General features: G+C 37.1%; 1 protein-coding gene across 1 annotated transcript in view; it reads left to right on the top strand.

Moving 5' to 3' along the window:
• Positions 1-13,304, top strand: part of LOC125321792 (mitochondrial intermediate peptidase) — a 68,469-nt gene that overhangs the window by 45,765 nt on the left and 9,400 nt on the right. The window lies entirely within an intron of this gene.

Here is a 13,304-nt window from a genome sequence, read left to right as displayed (position 1 = left end):
TCATTTATCCTTTCACATGTTATCTGAGAGTGCAAAACCCTTGAGTTCTACAGAGCTATGTAATTTTGATCTTTATCACAGCATGCATTTGTTCTGTACTTCATCTGACAGCCAAAGGTACAGTTTGCTTAGACAATAGTCATGGGATTTCCTGGTCTGTGTGAAGCTGAATTGCCCCCTGGAGCCTGGCCCCCCAGTCACTGTTTGACACTGTGTCAGAATACCCAAATCCTTTTTTCTGCTTCTTGGAAAATGTACTTTTCTCCTTAACAAAATGTGTTTTTCCTTCTCAGAGAAGGGTGTTGGGAGATCCATTTCCTCATCAAAACCGTACTGCCACTGCTCACACCTCCAAAAGAGTGTAACATCTTGTAATGAGGCTATGATCATTATGAAGTGGGACAGCAAGTTTTGGCCTGGAACTCTATCCCAGCAAAATGTACTGTGAACTTCTGAATTGTCAGAAAGTCTATGTTCACATTTGTTGAATGTAGAATTAGTGTCAAGAACTGTAAGACAGTTTAGATTTCAGTAAAACATAGTGAAAAATTGCATTAGAATAACATTAGTACTATGTAGGGTAATTAATGTCTGTAATTTGTCTTGCTGTCATTTGCTGTTCTTTCTTCCAAACTGAAGATACGTTTGCTGTTTAATTTATAGTCCAGATATAAAAATAAAAGCCTTGAAAGTAAAGGTTGGGGATTTTAATTGAAGAGAATATATTTCTTCCTTTCATTTGATTTCACAGCTAGACACTGAAATACAGTAGTAGGGACTAGCTATTATTTTTGTCTGTTATTTGGCTAGGTACATATAGAGGTGGCAGAGAAAACAGAATGTTTTGATTATTTGAATTTTATCTGTTCTCTAAACAATTCAATTCAGTTATGTATTGCTAAGTCAGGCTTCTGTATCTTAAGTTAATGGTGTTGGGTAAGAGTAATTCTTCCTTAGTGAAGATCTTCACTGCATTAATGTGATTTTTCTGTAGCAGCATTGTCTGTCAGGGCTGCAAACATCCGTTATTATCTCTTCCTGATGAACCCTAATTCTCTTTTACTGCTCTTGACAGGCAAGTAAACTTACTAAGTATCCTCTGAATGTACTTGGTTGGGCTTCAGTCTTATTGTGCATACTTATATTCTGAAGTAGAGCCCCAGCATTTGTCTTCAGCAGATGAATTTCTGTCATTCTCAGGCACAGCTCAGATAATAGGACAATTTGCATGTGTCTTTTTGTTACAGTGCTTTCAAAATGAGGCATATAAACTACACCTAGTAAGTAAATGCTGCTGCACCTATGGGGCAAGGTAAACGTAAGCATCATGTGTTATATGCCAACAGTAGGAGGGATAGTGCAAAAGAAGTTCTGTTGAGGGATGGTGCAAAATAAGTCCTGTTGAGGTCTGTATTTGCCATTCAAGCAGGTTTTGCAGGCACTGGGGCAGCAGGCATTGCACACAGTAGTGTTTGCGTTGGCTGTGTTGATGCGGATGGGTGCAGTGCTGGTGCCACATGCAAGGCAGAAAGGCAGTCAGATGGAAGCACAGAGAAACAGCACCCCACTAGACTTTGTTTGTCTGAATAATGCAAATCTCAATTTCTGGCTGGCCATTGCTTATCTGTTCAAAAGTATACAGAGTTTACTGCTGGCTGCTGGAGGATGAAATTCCACTGGGATTTCATTACTCTGTTACTGAATCCAGAAGCTGATGACTGCCAGGCAGGGAGCAAGGAAATGTATCTGCCTGTTTTTGTAGTGTCTGGCAGTTTTGTTGCCAGAGGAAGTTAGTGTTACTGAGTTTGAAAAATGAATAGCAATTTTGCACAGGTTGGATTCTTGAGTTCTTGTGATACCTTTAAAAAGCAACCAGTCTTCCTTTTGATTCTTCTAAGAAAGCAAGATAAACAGAGTAATAATGACCATGCGTTTTCCAGCCATTTCCTCCTGAGGATGTGGTGTCAAAATCTCTGCGCTGTGGGTAATTCAGTACTCTGCTTTTGCTCCAAACTTTTCTTCAAATCGTAGCTTATGTCTTATCTCTTGTGAAGTCAGTTTTCATTTATTATGGCCTGCCTTGCAGTTGATGATACTGTCTGCTTGTAGAGTGTCTCCCCTGGTCTCCCTTACCTTTGTCCACAGGATGCCCAGAGAGGCTTTTGAACATGTATCGGGTGACCCTTTGATCAATCTGAGACATGATCAAAGTTTCTCCCCATAATCTGTTGCTTACTCCCCTCATGTCCCCCAAGTTCAGACTTGAAAACTACTTTCCTTTGAGAGAGTCATCAAAACTTAATGATATGCCATTGCTAGTCTTTCGCCAAGCATAATAATTCGTATCTCCTGCTGGGGGCTTGGGTCAGTATTGTAACAAAAAATGACACACAGGGTAAACAGACTCCGCAATGATAGTGGAGTTTGCAGCCTTCTGCAGTTACAGGAAAGAGCTCTCAATAATGAAGTGGTTGTACAATAAACACCAGCTGCCCAGATCATCATACCCGTATTTTCTTTGTGAAATAGTTTGAGTTATTGATTCTTATTTTCAGAAAATTATTATAGACTTATATATTAATTGTCTGTCCATTATAGTAACCTTTTCTAATCTGGAATTTTGGTGGGAGATGCTGGTTTGACTTGTGACTGTGAGGAAAAACGGTTTTGAAGAGTGAGGCATAGTGAATCTGGGTTCTTTTTTAGATCATTGCCAAGTAGTCTCTCTTGCATTTTTTAAAATTACGTGGTCTTCCAGTTGGCTTTTCTTCCAGAAACAGCTGAATTTCTTGTGTGGTACTTGAGTACAAAGTGTGATGATGGAATTAACCCACACACATCATTATAATTACATTTGATAGGAGGCAACATGTTGGTATGTAGGCTGTCTTTGATATTTTTTGGAACACTGAATAATTTGCTATGTGCCTTTTTGTTTTAGCGTATTAAAAATACATATTACTTCAGAAGGACTACCTTTACTGATGCCATAAAATGGGCACTGGGTTACAGGTTTAATTATGGTTATATAGTTCTGTCCAGGATGCAACTTTCTTTGGCAGCATGGTCTATGGCTGCTGGTGTTTGGAGAGACCAAAACACCTGTGAGACCAAAAATATTAGCCAGCCAAGTTTGCCAACAGAAGACAAGGCAGGTATTGTGAGAGATACCCTAGAGCAAAGACATGTATGAAAATGGTGTATCACCAATGTGATTGTTAGTCTGTCTTCTTCCTGCAGCTGGGGGGACTCTGCCCAGACAGGGATCCTGACCTTGGAAGGCTCCGCCTAGGTCCTTGTCTTAACTTGCTGTGGTTGTGTCTGTCATGTTCCTGACAAAGAAAATCAATGGATGAGATGCAACCTAACATTTGGAGTGCTTGCTCAGGGAGGCTGTGAGGCGCTGCAGGAAGATGTGGCTTGCCATGGGTGCTGAAAACCCAAGTTTTTCTTTAACAGGGAACATGCAGAGGCATCTGGGTGTTTGGTCAGCTGAAGAGGAGTTGGTGTCAATAGACAGAACTGGCTTCTCTACAGAGAGAAAATAATTTCTGCATCACACAGGGTCGCCATGAGCCAAAGCCTCTTTTTTTGTTGTTGTTGAAGAAAACCCATGTGCAAGGGAGTACAGTTTTAACAGGCTTATTCCTGAGCCTACTGAGGGCTGGCTGGCAGTTTGGGTGAAATATCTCGGTATAGAATCTGCCATCTGGATCCTTGTGGCATCTGTTGTCTTAGGATTTCTTGTTAGGTTTTTGGAGTGACTTCTAATGTGCAGTTATAAATAACTGTTTCTGTATAAAATTTCATGTGAATATCAGTAATGCATATAAAAAGAATAAATAGTCAGACTGAGCAAGCAATGAGGCAGCTGGCTTAAAGTAAATAAGTGATAACCCTTAACCTCTGATGGTAAAAGTGGTTTTGAATTCTGAAAACTTTACTCAAGTGGTGAACATAAATCTTAAAATTATTGGTAAAGGAAGGCTAAGTAGTGGCTGCCTATTAAATTTTAAATTGTAATTTCACTTCATACTTATTTTATTTAAAACCTTCAAAAATTTATTTGAGATTTATTGAACTAAACTATGATGTAACCTTAGAACCTAAGCAAAACTGAAAGCTAGCTTAAAGGAAATGTAAAAAAGCCAGCTAAATGGTAGAATGGGTGCTACTGGCAAAGAGCTTTAAAAAAACCAATTCTGGGTGGCAGATGAGGGAATAAAATTTATGGTGCTAATCAGTAAGATGCTAAAAAGAATTCAGTGAGAGAAAGAGCCTGTACATCTGAATATCTGAGAAAGGGAGGTTATTAGAAAAGTAAAAGCCATATAAAAGTGTGAAGAACGGAGTACAGGGTAAGTTCTAAAGAGCCAGAAGTAAAACTGTGGAAGTTTCAAGCAGCTTAGAAACCAAACCCAGCAATAACGATTAAAAACAATGCAACAGAAAGAGGAAAGCTGCCAGATATTTGTTGGAACTGGAACATAGCTAAGTATGATGATTCAAAAGACATTATGTAGTTATTCAAGAGACTGAACCAAGGATACAAACCATCCTGATACAAAAAAGATTTGGCAGTAAAGGACCAAGTCCTTTAAAACTTTATTAAGATAAAAAAAAGAAATCATTTTATGACTAGAGATAATTACTAAAATAATGCAAGAATTCAGAACAAAAAAGGCTAGAAATGCTGAGTTGCAAAGTAGGTTGCAAAGCAAAGAGAAGGTAATAAAATTCCATAATTACTGAAGAAGCAAGAGGAGAGTGGGTGAAAGAACAACAATAAATGTCAAAGACAGCAGTGATATTCTATTCTGCCTCAGCATTTTTTGAAAAATAAGTGATTTTTGATTAGGTAAGTAATACATGTAATTTTTGAGATGGATTGAAACAGTACTGAGATTAGGGAATACAAGAGAATAAATTAGATTTAGTCTGATTGTCAGAATATTTAAGCTTGTCAAAACAGTCAGTGACTTGGAGGAATTATCACTCACAAACTCAGGAAAAAGTGGTGTTATCATGATAGCTGATCTTATGAAGGGAGAAGAACTTGGGAACTGTAGACTAATTGTTCAGATTTTGTCACTCAAGGAGGAGTAGAAGCAATTATTAAGCAGCTCATAGGTACCTTGAGAATAATCAAGTGAGCAAAATAACCCCAGTTTTGTGAAGAACTGCCTAAGATGAAAAAAATCCGCTTTCTTCTTAAGATATTGATTGGTCTTGGAAACTGGAAGTAAGTAATTGATAGCATAACTCTATGCTTAGCAAGCTTTCTGACACTTGCAAATCGTAATTGTACAACCAAACTGTAGATTTGTGACTGAGTCAACACACAGAAAACATAACTGACAAAGCAGGTGAATGCTTAGTTTCAGACAGGGACATTTTAAGTGGACATCACCAGGAATCTGTCCAGAAATTACTGCATTCTATGGTTTTGTTAATGATTTAGGTGATAAATTATTTATAGAAACTCCTTCAGTTGGCAAATGTTGCAGAAATTTTAAAAAACAGATTTTAAATTATCCAAGGAATTTGGATCACTGTGGTGTAAGTCAGGCAAATGGTGCAGAAGGCCAGCTTGGCTGATCAGGAAAGTCCTGTTTGAGCTCAGGAGGAAAAAGAAACAGTATGGTCTCTTGAAGCAAGGTCTGGCTTTGCAGGAAGAGTACAGAGCTGTGATTTGTTTATCACAGAATAACAGAATGGTTTAGGTTGGAAGGGACCTTAAAGACCATCCAGTTCCAACCCCCCTACTGTGGACAAGGACAGTTTTTACTAGACCAAGTTGCTCAAGGTCCCTTCCAAACCTTACCTCAAACACTCCAGGGATGGGGCACCCACAACTTCTCTGGGCAGCCTGTTCCAGAGTCCAGCATCTTTCAGAGTAAAAAATTTCATCCTAATATCTAATCTATACCTGCCCTCTTTCAATGTAAAGGCATTTCCCCTTGCCCTATCACTACAGGCTCTTAATAAAAGTCCTTCTCCAGCTCTCTTGCAGGCCCTTGTAGGTACTCTAAGGTCTCCCTGGAACCTTCTCTTCTCCAGGTTGACCAACCCCATTTCTCTCAGCCTTTATGCAGGGAGAAGACACAAATTGCCAAAGCTAAATTAGAGTTGAAACTGGCCAGTGTTGCTTCAGATAACAAAAAGGGCTTTTTAAAGAATGTTAGTAGAAAGATGAGGTTTCAAGAAAATTTTGGGCTTACACTTCTTGAAGATGGTCATCTGACTAATAGGATGAAGAAAAAGCAGAGTGATTCAATGCATTGTTTTCCCTCAGTCTTTAATGCTAGTAATAGACCTTGGGCGTCCAGTTCCCAGAGGACCATGAGTGCAGGACCAGTGATTTCCCATTGGTGTACACTGAATGCTCACAGGTCTCAGGGCCTGGTGGGATTCATTGCAGAGTTCTGAAGGAGCCAGTGGATGTCATGGCAGGACCCTTCTCAATCATTTACCAAAGGATAGTTTGCACTGGGAAAGCAATTTAAGTAATAAGGATTTAAAGAACAATAAATGCCCAAAGAGTATGCTTTTATACGTGGGATGCTGAAAAGGAAATTATCTGTGTTTTTTTAAATATATTTTAGTATTTGGTTTGGGGGAGTTAGCAGTAGTAGTATTGTGTCCAGTAGGTATCTACCTCTTAAAAAAATCTAGCAAAAATGAAAGAATTACAGAGAAGCAGTTTTGGAAAGATACTAGGTTTGGAACCATGAGCTATGAGGAAAGTTAAGGAAATTGAGCATTTGGCTAGCAAAGAGAAAATTATATGAGCACACGAGTGGTATTGAAAACCTTTATGAAAAAATTATTTGGAATTGAAGCTGTGATTATTTGTTTCTTATTAATGAGCAAGTAGAGGGGGAAGATGATATAATTGATAGCAAATGTGATTATGGTTAGTATCTAATCTTTTAAAGTATTGTTAATTTTTTCCCTTGTTTGTTGAAGAGGGAAGCAGACACCCAGTATGTCTTGCATCTCTCTTATAGGCAGTTTTAAAGAAACCACTGTTGTAGATCACAGAGACATAAGTTTCATAGTAAAGCCAAGAACCTTCATAGAGTATGGCTTTTCCACTTTTTCTCCCTCTTCATTTACTTGAGAGGTCCTGATGTTGCTCATATTCCACTTTTTTGAGTGTTTTGAAGAGAGATGAAGTCATATGTTATTACTCAAACTCTTGAAGTTTGTGTAACCCCTTCAAGGTAATTTTTTACCTTGCCATGTTGGAAACTAAAGTTGTTTATGCAGAGTGCAAGTCCCTGGATTAGTTTTCATATGAGCCTTCTTAAAAGTATACTGTAAAATCAAATTGAAGTGTCTGAGTCTGAGGAAAAGATTAATAAAGGAGGGCACAGTGAACTCTGGGGAAGTAATAGTTCTGTAAATAATTAATAGCTAAAAGCAGTTTCAAAAAGATTGGTGCCCTGCTGAGGTCAGTATTAAAGTAGATGCTGGGACTTTCAAAAGCTCTTAAAGTCACCTTTCAAGGTTTGTTTAGGTTTCTGTCTTTGTGGAGTTGAGTTCATTTTATGATAAAGAAAATGCTGATAGCAAATACTGTTAAGATTTGTTTTCCAGTGGTAACATGACACCATTCACTGGGCCACTATCTACAGCACTAGAGTGTTTACAGCTGTCCTAAGATATGAAGCAATTTTAAGGAAATTCTTTTTCCAAGTGCTAGCCCCATGAAGCTCGAACGTACTTTAGTGATGGTATTTACCATATTTACCATGTGGTAGAGCATTTTAAGGAACAGTGCAGGAAGTAGTTGCATACGTCTCCTGTTAACATTTTGAATATATTTAGATATATCTTACATATATATGAAAAAACAGATAGCTTCATCTAGTTTGCTATAGTTCTGTTTTTCATGGCTCACAAATCCTTTTCCCCCCTGGGATTGCGGTACTGGAGCTATATTTGACAGTGATAGATACAACTGAATACATCATTGCCATAAACACAGCCTAGAGAGTCTGAAATGAAATTCTCTTCAAATGCAGCAGGAGACTGTCCTTTCTATGAAAAGTCAAAACAGAAAAGAACAAGACAGAGGAAATATTAGCACCCTTGCTTCACAGAAGGTGGCTGAGGGGGGGTGAATGTAATTTTTTAAGTTCACAATGCACTTGTGCCAGATTAAGGATTAGAATCATAATCCCTCAAATCCATCCCTTAATCTAGAACGGCTCTAGCAAAAGATAGTAAATAAATGGTACTGTAAAAAGGTGGTGATTTCATCTTCCAGTGTTGGTTCAGGTAATTTAGTTGGTTAAGTTGTACTTGCAAATATATTTTGCAGTTGCCACACACCTTAAGATATTTTTCAGTTTTTGTAAGGGCTTATCTTAAGCAGCATTCATGATGTTTATTTTAAAATAATAGGTCAATACTTAAAATCAGGTTTAATTGTAAAAGTAATTTTAAAAATTTGAGCTTCTGTGCAAGTCTGTACCCAGAGGAAACAGTGGTGATCTGATTCTACTTATGAATTTAAATCTTAGACAATAATAGAAATTATTAATTGTAATTGAAGAGGGGGTATTGCATGTGTGTCTACCTGTGTAGAATTACATGGTATGACATGAAGGATTTGTTTGAAAATTGTATGTTTGAAAATTTTGTATATTTTACTTTAAAGACTAGTTACAATGTTTACGAGTAACACTGTCTCTTAATTTGTCCAAATAAGATCACTTAAAGGACACAATAAGGAATCAATTTTTATATCTCTGTGTCTTTTAAAGATTGTGAAGCAATGGAAATCATACATACAGATTTTTGATGTCAGCATTCTTTATTATCTCCCACATCCCCCTTCCCTCAGTCCCTTTCTGGGGAGAAGACAATATAGAGTAAATAGTTCTAAATTATTTTGCTATAAGCAGCTCAAATTCATGAATAGTTTATAAATAAAAATGAAATATTTTTCTTTAAGCAATTCAAAGACCATATGGTACATATCTGAAATCACCTAAGTGGTTAATTGCATGTTAAATTCCTTTCCTCTTCCTAAGTGTAAACAACTGCAAAAATATTTACATTCCCTGCCTTGCTAGATTTATTTATCATTTTATAATAAAAACATGGAAGTGTTATAAATTGAAATCTTAATCTCTTGCTTGACTCGCTTTCTGAAATGTCATCGGTGTCTCTGGTTTGGTTTACTTTGTGTTCTCTCCATTCCTAACACAGAAATGCACAGCCCTGGAAAACTGAAGAGTATTGATACTAAGTGAGTTAGAGGCACAGCACGAGATGAGGTTTCTTGAAATTAGTTTTCTGTTATTTTAAGCAAGATTAGAAACTGCAGGAAAGAAAGTGGTTCTTTATTGCATTGTATTATTATTGTGAAACTCCAGAAGGATGATGATGTAATTCTATAAAACTTAGAGGGGTTCAGGTCAAAAATACAGAATGTGAGTTGACCAAGCAAGCCGCTGCATACGTATGGAGAGAGTTGTTTCTACAGTCGGGGAGTGCTCCAGCTTTTCCCCAGAGGTAGCTACTGGCACAAACAGTCTGCAATCTGCACTCCGATACTCATTAAACCATTTCATCAAGTGAGAATGAGTCGAGGACATCTTCAAAGCACTGGCTAATGTGTGCTTTTTTGCATGGCAGAGCAGTGTTGTCCTGGATTTCCACTGGCACTGATAAACCTTGGCCTCAGCAGAGGGAAATAGCCTGTGCTGATTCCCATGCTAATTGCCGTTCTCTCCTGCCTCCAAGTAACCAGAGCCTGCAGCTTCCCCTTGACTCTCAGGAGTTTTCCATCCATGCTGATAGCTAAATTCAAGGGCATTAGGAGCAGTAGTATCAAGTTAGTGCCAGACACAAGGGGTTCTCCACCCAGTAGCCCCTGAAGCAGATAAGTTGGCTGCTCCTCTGTTGGGTTTCCTGCCAGAATAAAATAATATATAAATAAATATATAAATACATAAAATAATTTAATTAAGAAGGGGGAGGGCACCAGATATCATCTCCGTCAAATATTGTTCTTCATGGAAACAGTTCAACAACGTGCTCATTGATGTAATTACTGTAGCACACATTTTATAATTAGAAGTCTTAAATGACAAAAATACTTTCCTTAATTTAGTATCGGGTCTTTTCAGTTTCTCACTTGTGTTTTTGTCTTAAGATGCAAAGCAAAATGGACATAAATATACTTTGAAGTACCTAAAGTCACAGCAGAAACTGTTAGAAGAATGTTTTGAAAAGTCCAAGCAATAGTCAAGAATTTCTGTAGGATTTGTTTTCAAAAGATGTAGTAGGATCTTGTAGCACTGATTCCTGATGTAATTAGTGGAGGTCCCCAGAACAATGTTTACCCACACTCAAGCAAAAGCTAGCTTAGTATATATTAAGCTACCTATGGATTTTCTTTCAATTTTGTCTTTTTACCATCACATCTAAACTTTTATATCAGATTATTTTTGTGACAATATTAACAGTTCTAAATCTAAAATTCAGATAATGGAATCCTGAACTAATGTAGCCTTCAAAATAGTTCAGTTTAACTAATCCTACCATGTTGTTAAAATGAATGAAGTGACTTAACTTTTGAATAGAAGATAGAAGGTGTAGTAAATTATTCCGATTTCTCCTAAAGCAGTAATCCTATCCTCTCAAAAGGTAACAGGATAAATATTTCTGTCCTCTGCTATAAAGGAGGCCTATGTGACTAGTTTGGGCAAGACACATAGGTAGCTAAAGTAAAATGAACTGAATCTTACCCTAAGAATGTACTCTTGAAGGACTTTAAAAAAAGTCCTGATAAGGTGTAAGAATACGAAAGTATCAGTAAGGTATTTTTGGTTTTACATGATGGGGTGGAAAGCCATTGCACATGGAATTTTGGAAATGCTTCAGACATGGTTATAAGAAAAGATTTATAATGTTGGTGGAAAAAAAGCCTGTTTAATAACAGCAGTGGATCAGTCACACACCTTTTTTGCAGTCTGTTGTGCTGAATAAAAAGCAGGCATGAACATGACCTGTGGATGGCATATTATCATAACCCATGGGCTATGCTGTAAAATACACTGTTTTATAAACTCCTGGAATGGGTTCATGGAACTTTTGAAGTAATCGATTACTCAGAGTCTTCATTAACTTTCTAGCTGCTTACCAAAAATATAACATTTAATAAGGAGATTGCCCTAGTTCTATATGTCTAGCCTTTACCTTGTCCAAAAGGGAATTTGATATGTCTTTTTTTTTTTTTTACCCCTAATGGAGAAATGACTCCTCATTGGAAATAACACAAGAAATCAAATCATCTTGCATCTATAGCTGAATTTATTAACACAGAGAAATGGAGTTTTATGCTAGAAGGTCAATAATTTAGTTTAAAATACATTTACAGTGATGGGGGTGTCTTTTTATTCATCATAGGACTTTTTAATGGAGCAGTAGCCATTCTTGGGTTTTTTGCACATTTTATTGCCTAGGTTGTAATCTCCTCTGTATGAAGTAGGAGAGGAAGAGTTGGGTTTTTTGGTTTTTTTTTAATGTGGGCAGGTAGCTCCTTGTGAATTAGGGTAGAGGATGGGTGTTTTAATGTTTAAATATATTTTAATAGGTAGCTAAGTCCAGTCTTGGAAAGTTAATTGTTGGGATGACATAGAATTAGAAAATGTACTTGAGTAATGTAATAGGTTTTGGATAATATTGAAGATTGAGAGTTCCTGATCAGGAACTTTGTATGAGGACTGGGACAAAAGTAGTGACAGGGAATGATGACATGCTAGAGTTATTCATGCTCTAGAGTGGAGAAAATCTGTACTGGTTAAAAAATAGAAAATTAAATCGAATATAGGCTTCAAAGTTCAGTAGGGAATAGCTCTGTTTTTTGTTGGTTTTCCTTTACTGCTGTTTGCAATGGGAGTACAATCTTCGTTTCAGTTTGACTCATCCTCCATTTCTGTTTTGGGTACTATCCTGTTCTAAATGAATTTTTGAAATTTCAACTTCATCATATTTGCAAGCCTCCCCACATGCAGTAAGAGAGATGAGTAGTGGCATTCCTTGGTCTTTCTATATCCTTTCCTTTTCTCTTTTGAAAGGAAACAATGTCAAGTTTGTCAGCAAAGCAAAGACAAGGTCAAACAAAATTAAGCAGAGGGTACTGAGGGCTGTTGTAGGTGCAGACTTTAAAATCAAGCTTTTGGTCTTGGACAGCTTGGTGAGAAGTTGTTCTTTTCTCCTTGCTTAATTGTGATATAGAGTTTCAACAAACCCAATGAATGGAACAGTTGATCAACCTGGAAGTGCAGATGAGCTGTTTTAGGTGCAGACCATTAAATGCCAAGAGCATTTCAGTGAACAGTGTAATCTGAGGTTTCAGGGAAGACATACTGTCATAGTTACAGCTTATGTGATTATCAAAGTAATTCCTTTCTGTTGGGAGAGGTAGAAATATCCTTCACTATGCCAAACTCCTGGAAATTATTTTTGTTTGTAGCCTAAAAACCATTTCTGAGTATGCGAAACCAATTCATCAGTAAAGTTTTCCACATTCCAGAGAGAGAGTTGAAACTTCTAATCATAACTTTAAAAACTTACTATAAAACAAACTGACGTGTTTTCCTGCTCAGTCTTCTAAAAACGTAGTCTCTTTGCTCTGTTTCAAAATGTGCTTTTAGCTTAATGATTATGGTTATAATTAAGAGACTAGTTAGAAAAACTATAGCTATAAAGCATAAACGTGGCAACCAAAACACCTTTGAAAGCAAACTGGAGACTCTGTCCAAGCTGAATGTTTTAACACACTTGCATTACAGTGAAATTACCTTAAAAAAAAGAAAAAAATTTAATAGTTTTTAAGAATTTGTACCATGCAGCAATACCCATAGGAAAATTGAAGACTGAAGACCTTTTTTTATCTCATTTAACCCTGCTACTCCTACTTTTAAGTAGTGGTATAGGTCACCAGTACAGGCTCAACTGGCCACCCATGGCAAATTCCATTTGTTTTGGACACCTGTCGTAGGGTGGAAATAATCATCTTGTAAAATGTCGCTTTTGAATGGCTGAACTACAGCTAACTTTGAGAACTTCATTTGTAGGTGTTGCTCAGGAAAAGGAACTAGCAACTTGCTTCTCATCAGCTGTTCCAAGTCATTTAGATTATGAGGCACCATTTGTTCCCTTTTCTTTTAAAGAAAAAAGACTAAAAAGACTAAATAAAAGCCAAATGCTTTCTTTTCCCACCTTCTCAGTTGGTCATTTTTTTAGAAAACACATACATCTTTTTGGGTAATGGAGAATAA

The sequence above is a fragment of the Corvus hawaiiensis genome, chromosome 2 (assembly GCF_020740725.1).
Source record: "Corvus hawaiiensis isolate bCorHaw1 chromosome 2, bCorHaw1.pri.cur, whole genome shotgun sequence".
NCBI classification, from domain to species: Eukaryota; Metazoa; Chordata; class Aves; order Passeriformes; family Corvidae; genus Corvus; species Corvus hawaiiensis.
The sequence above is the reverse complement of the archived record's forward strand: the minus strand, read 5'-3'. Positions and strand labels throughout refer to the sequence as shown.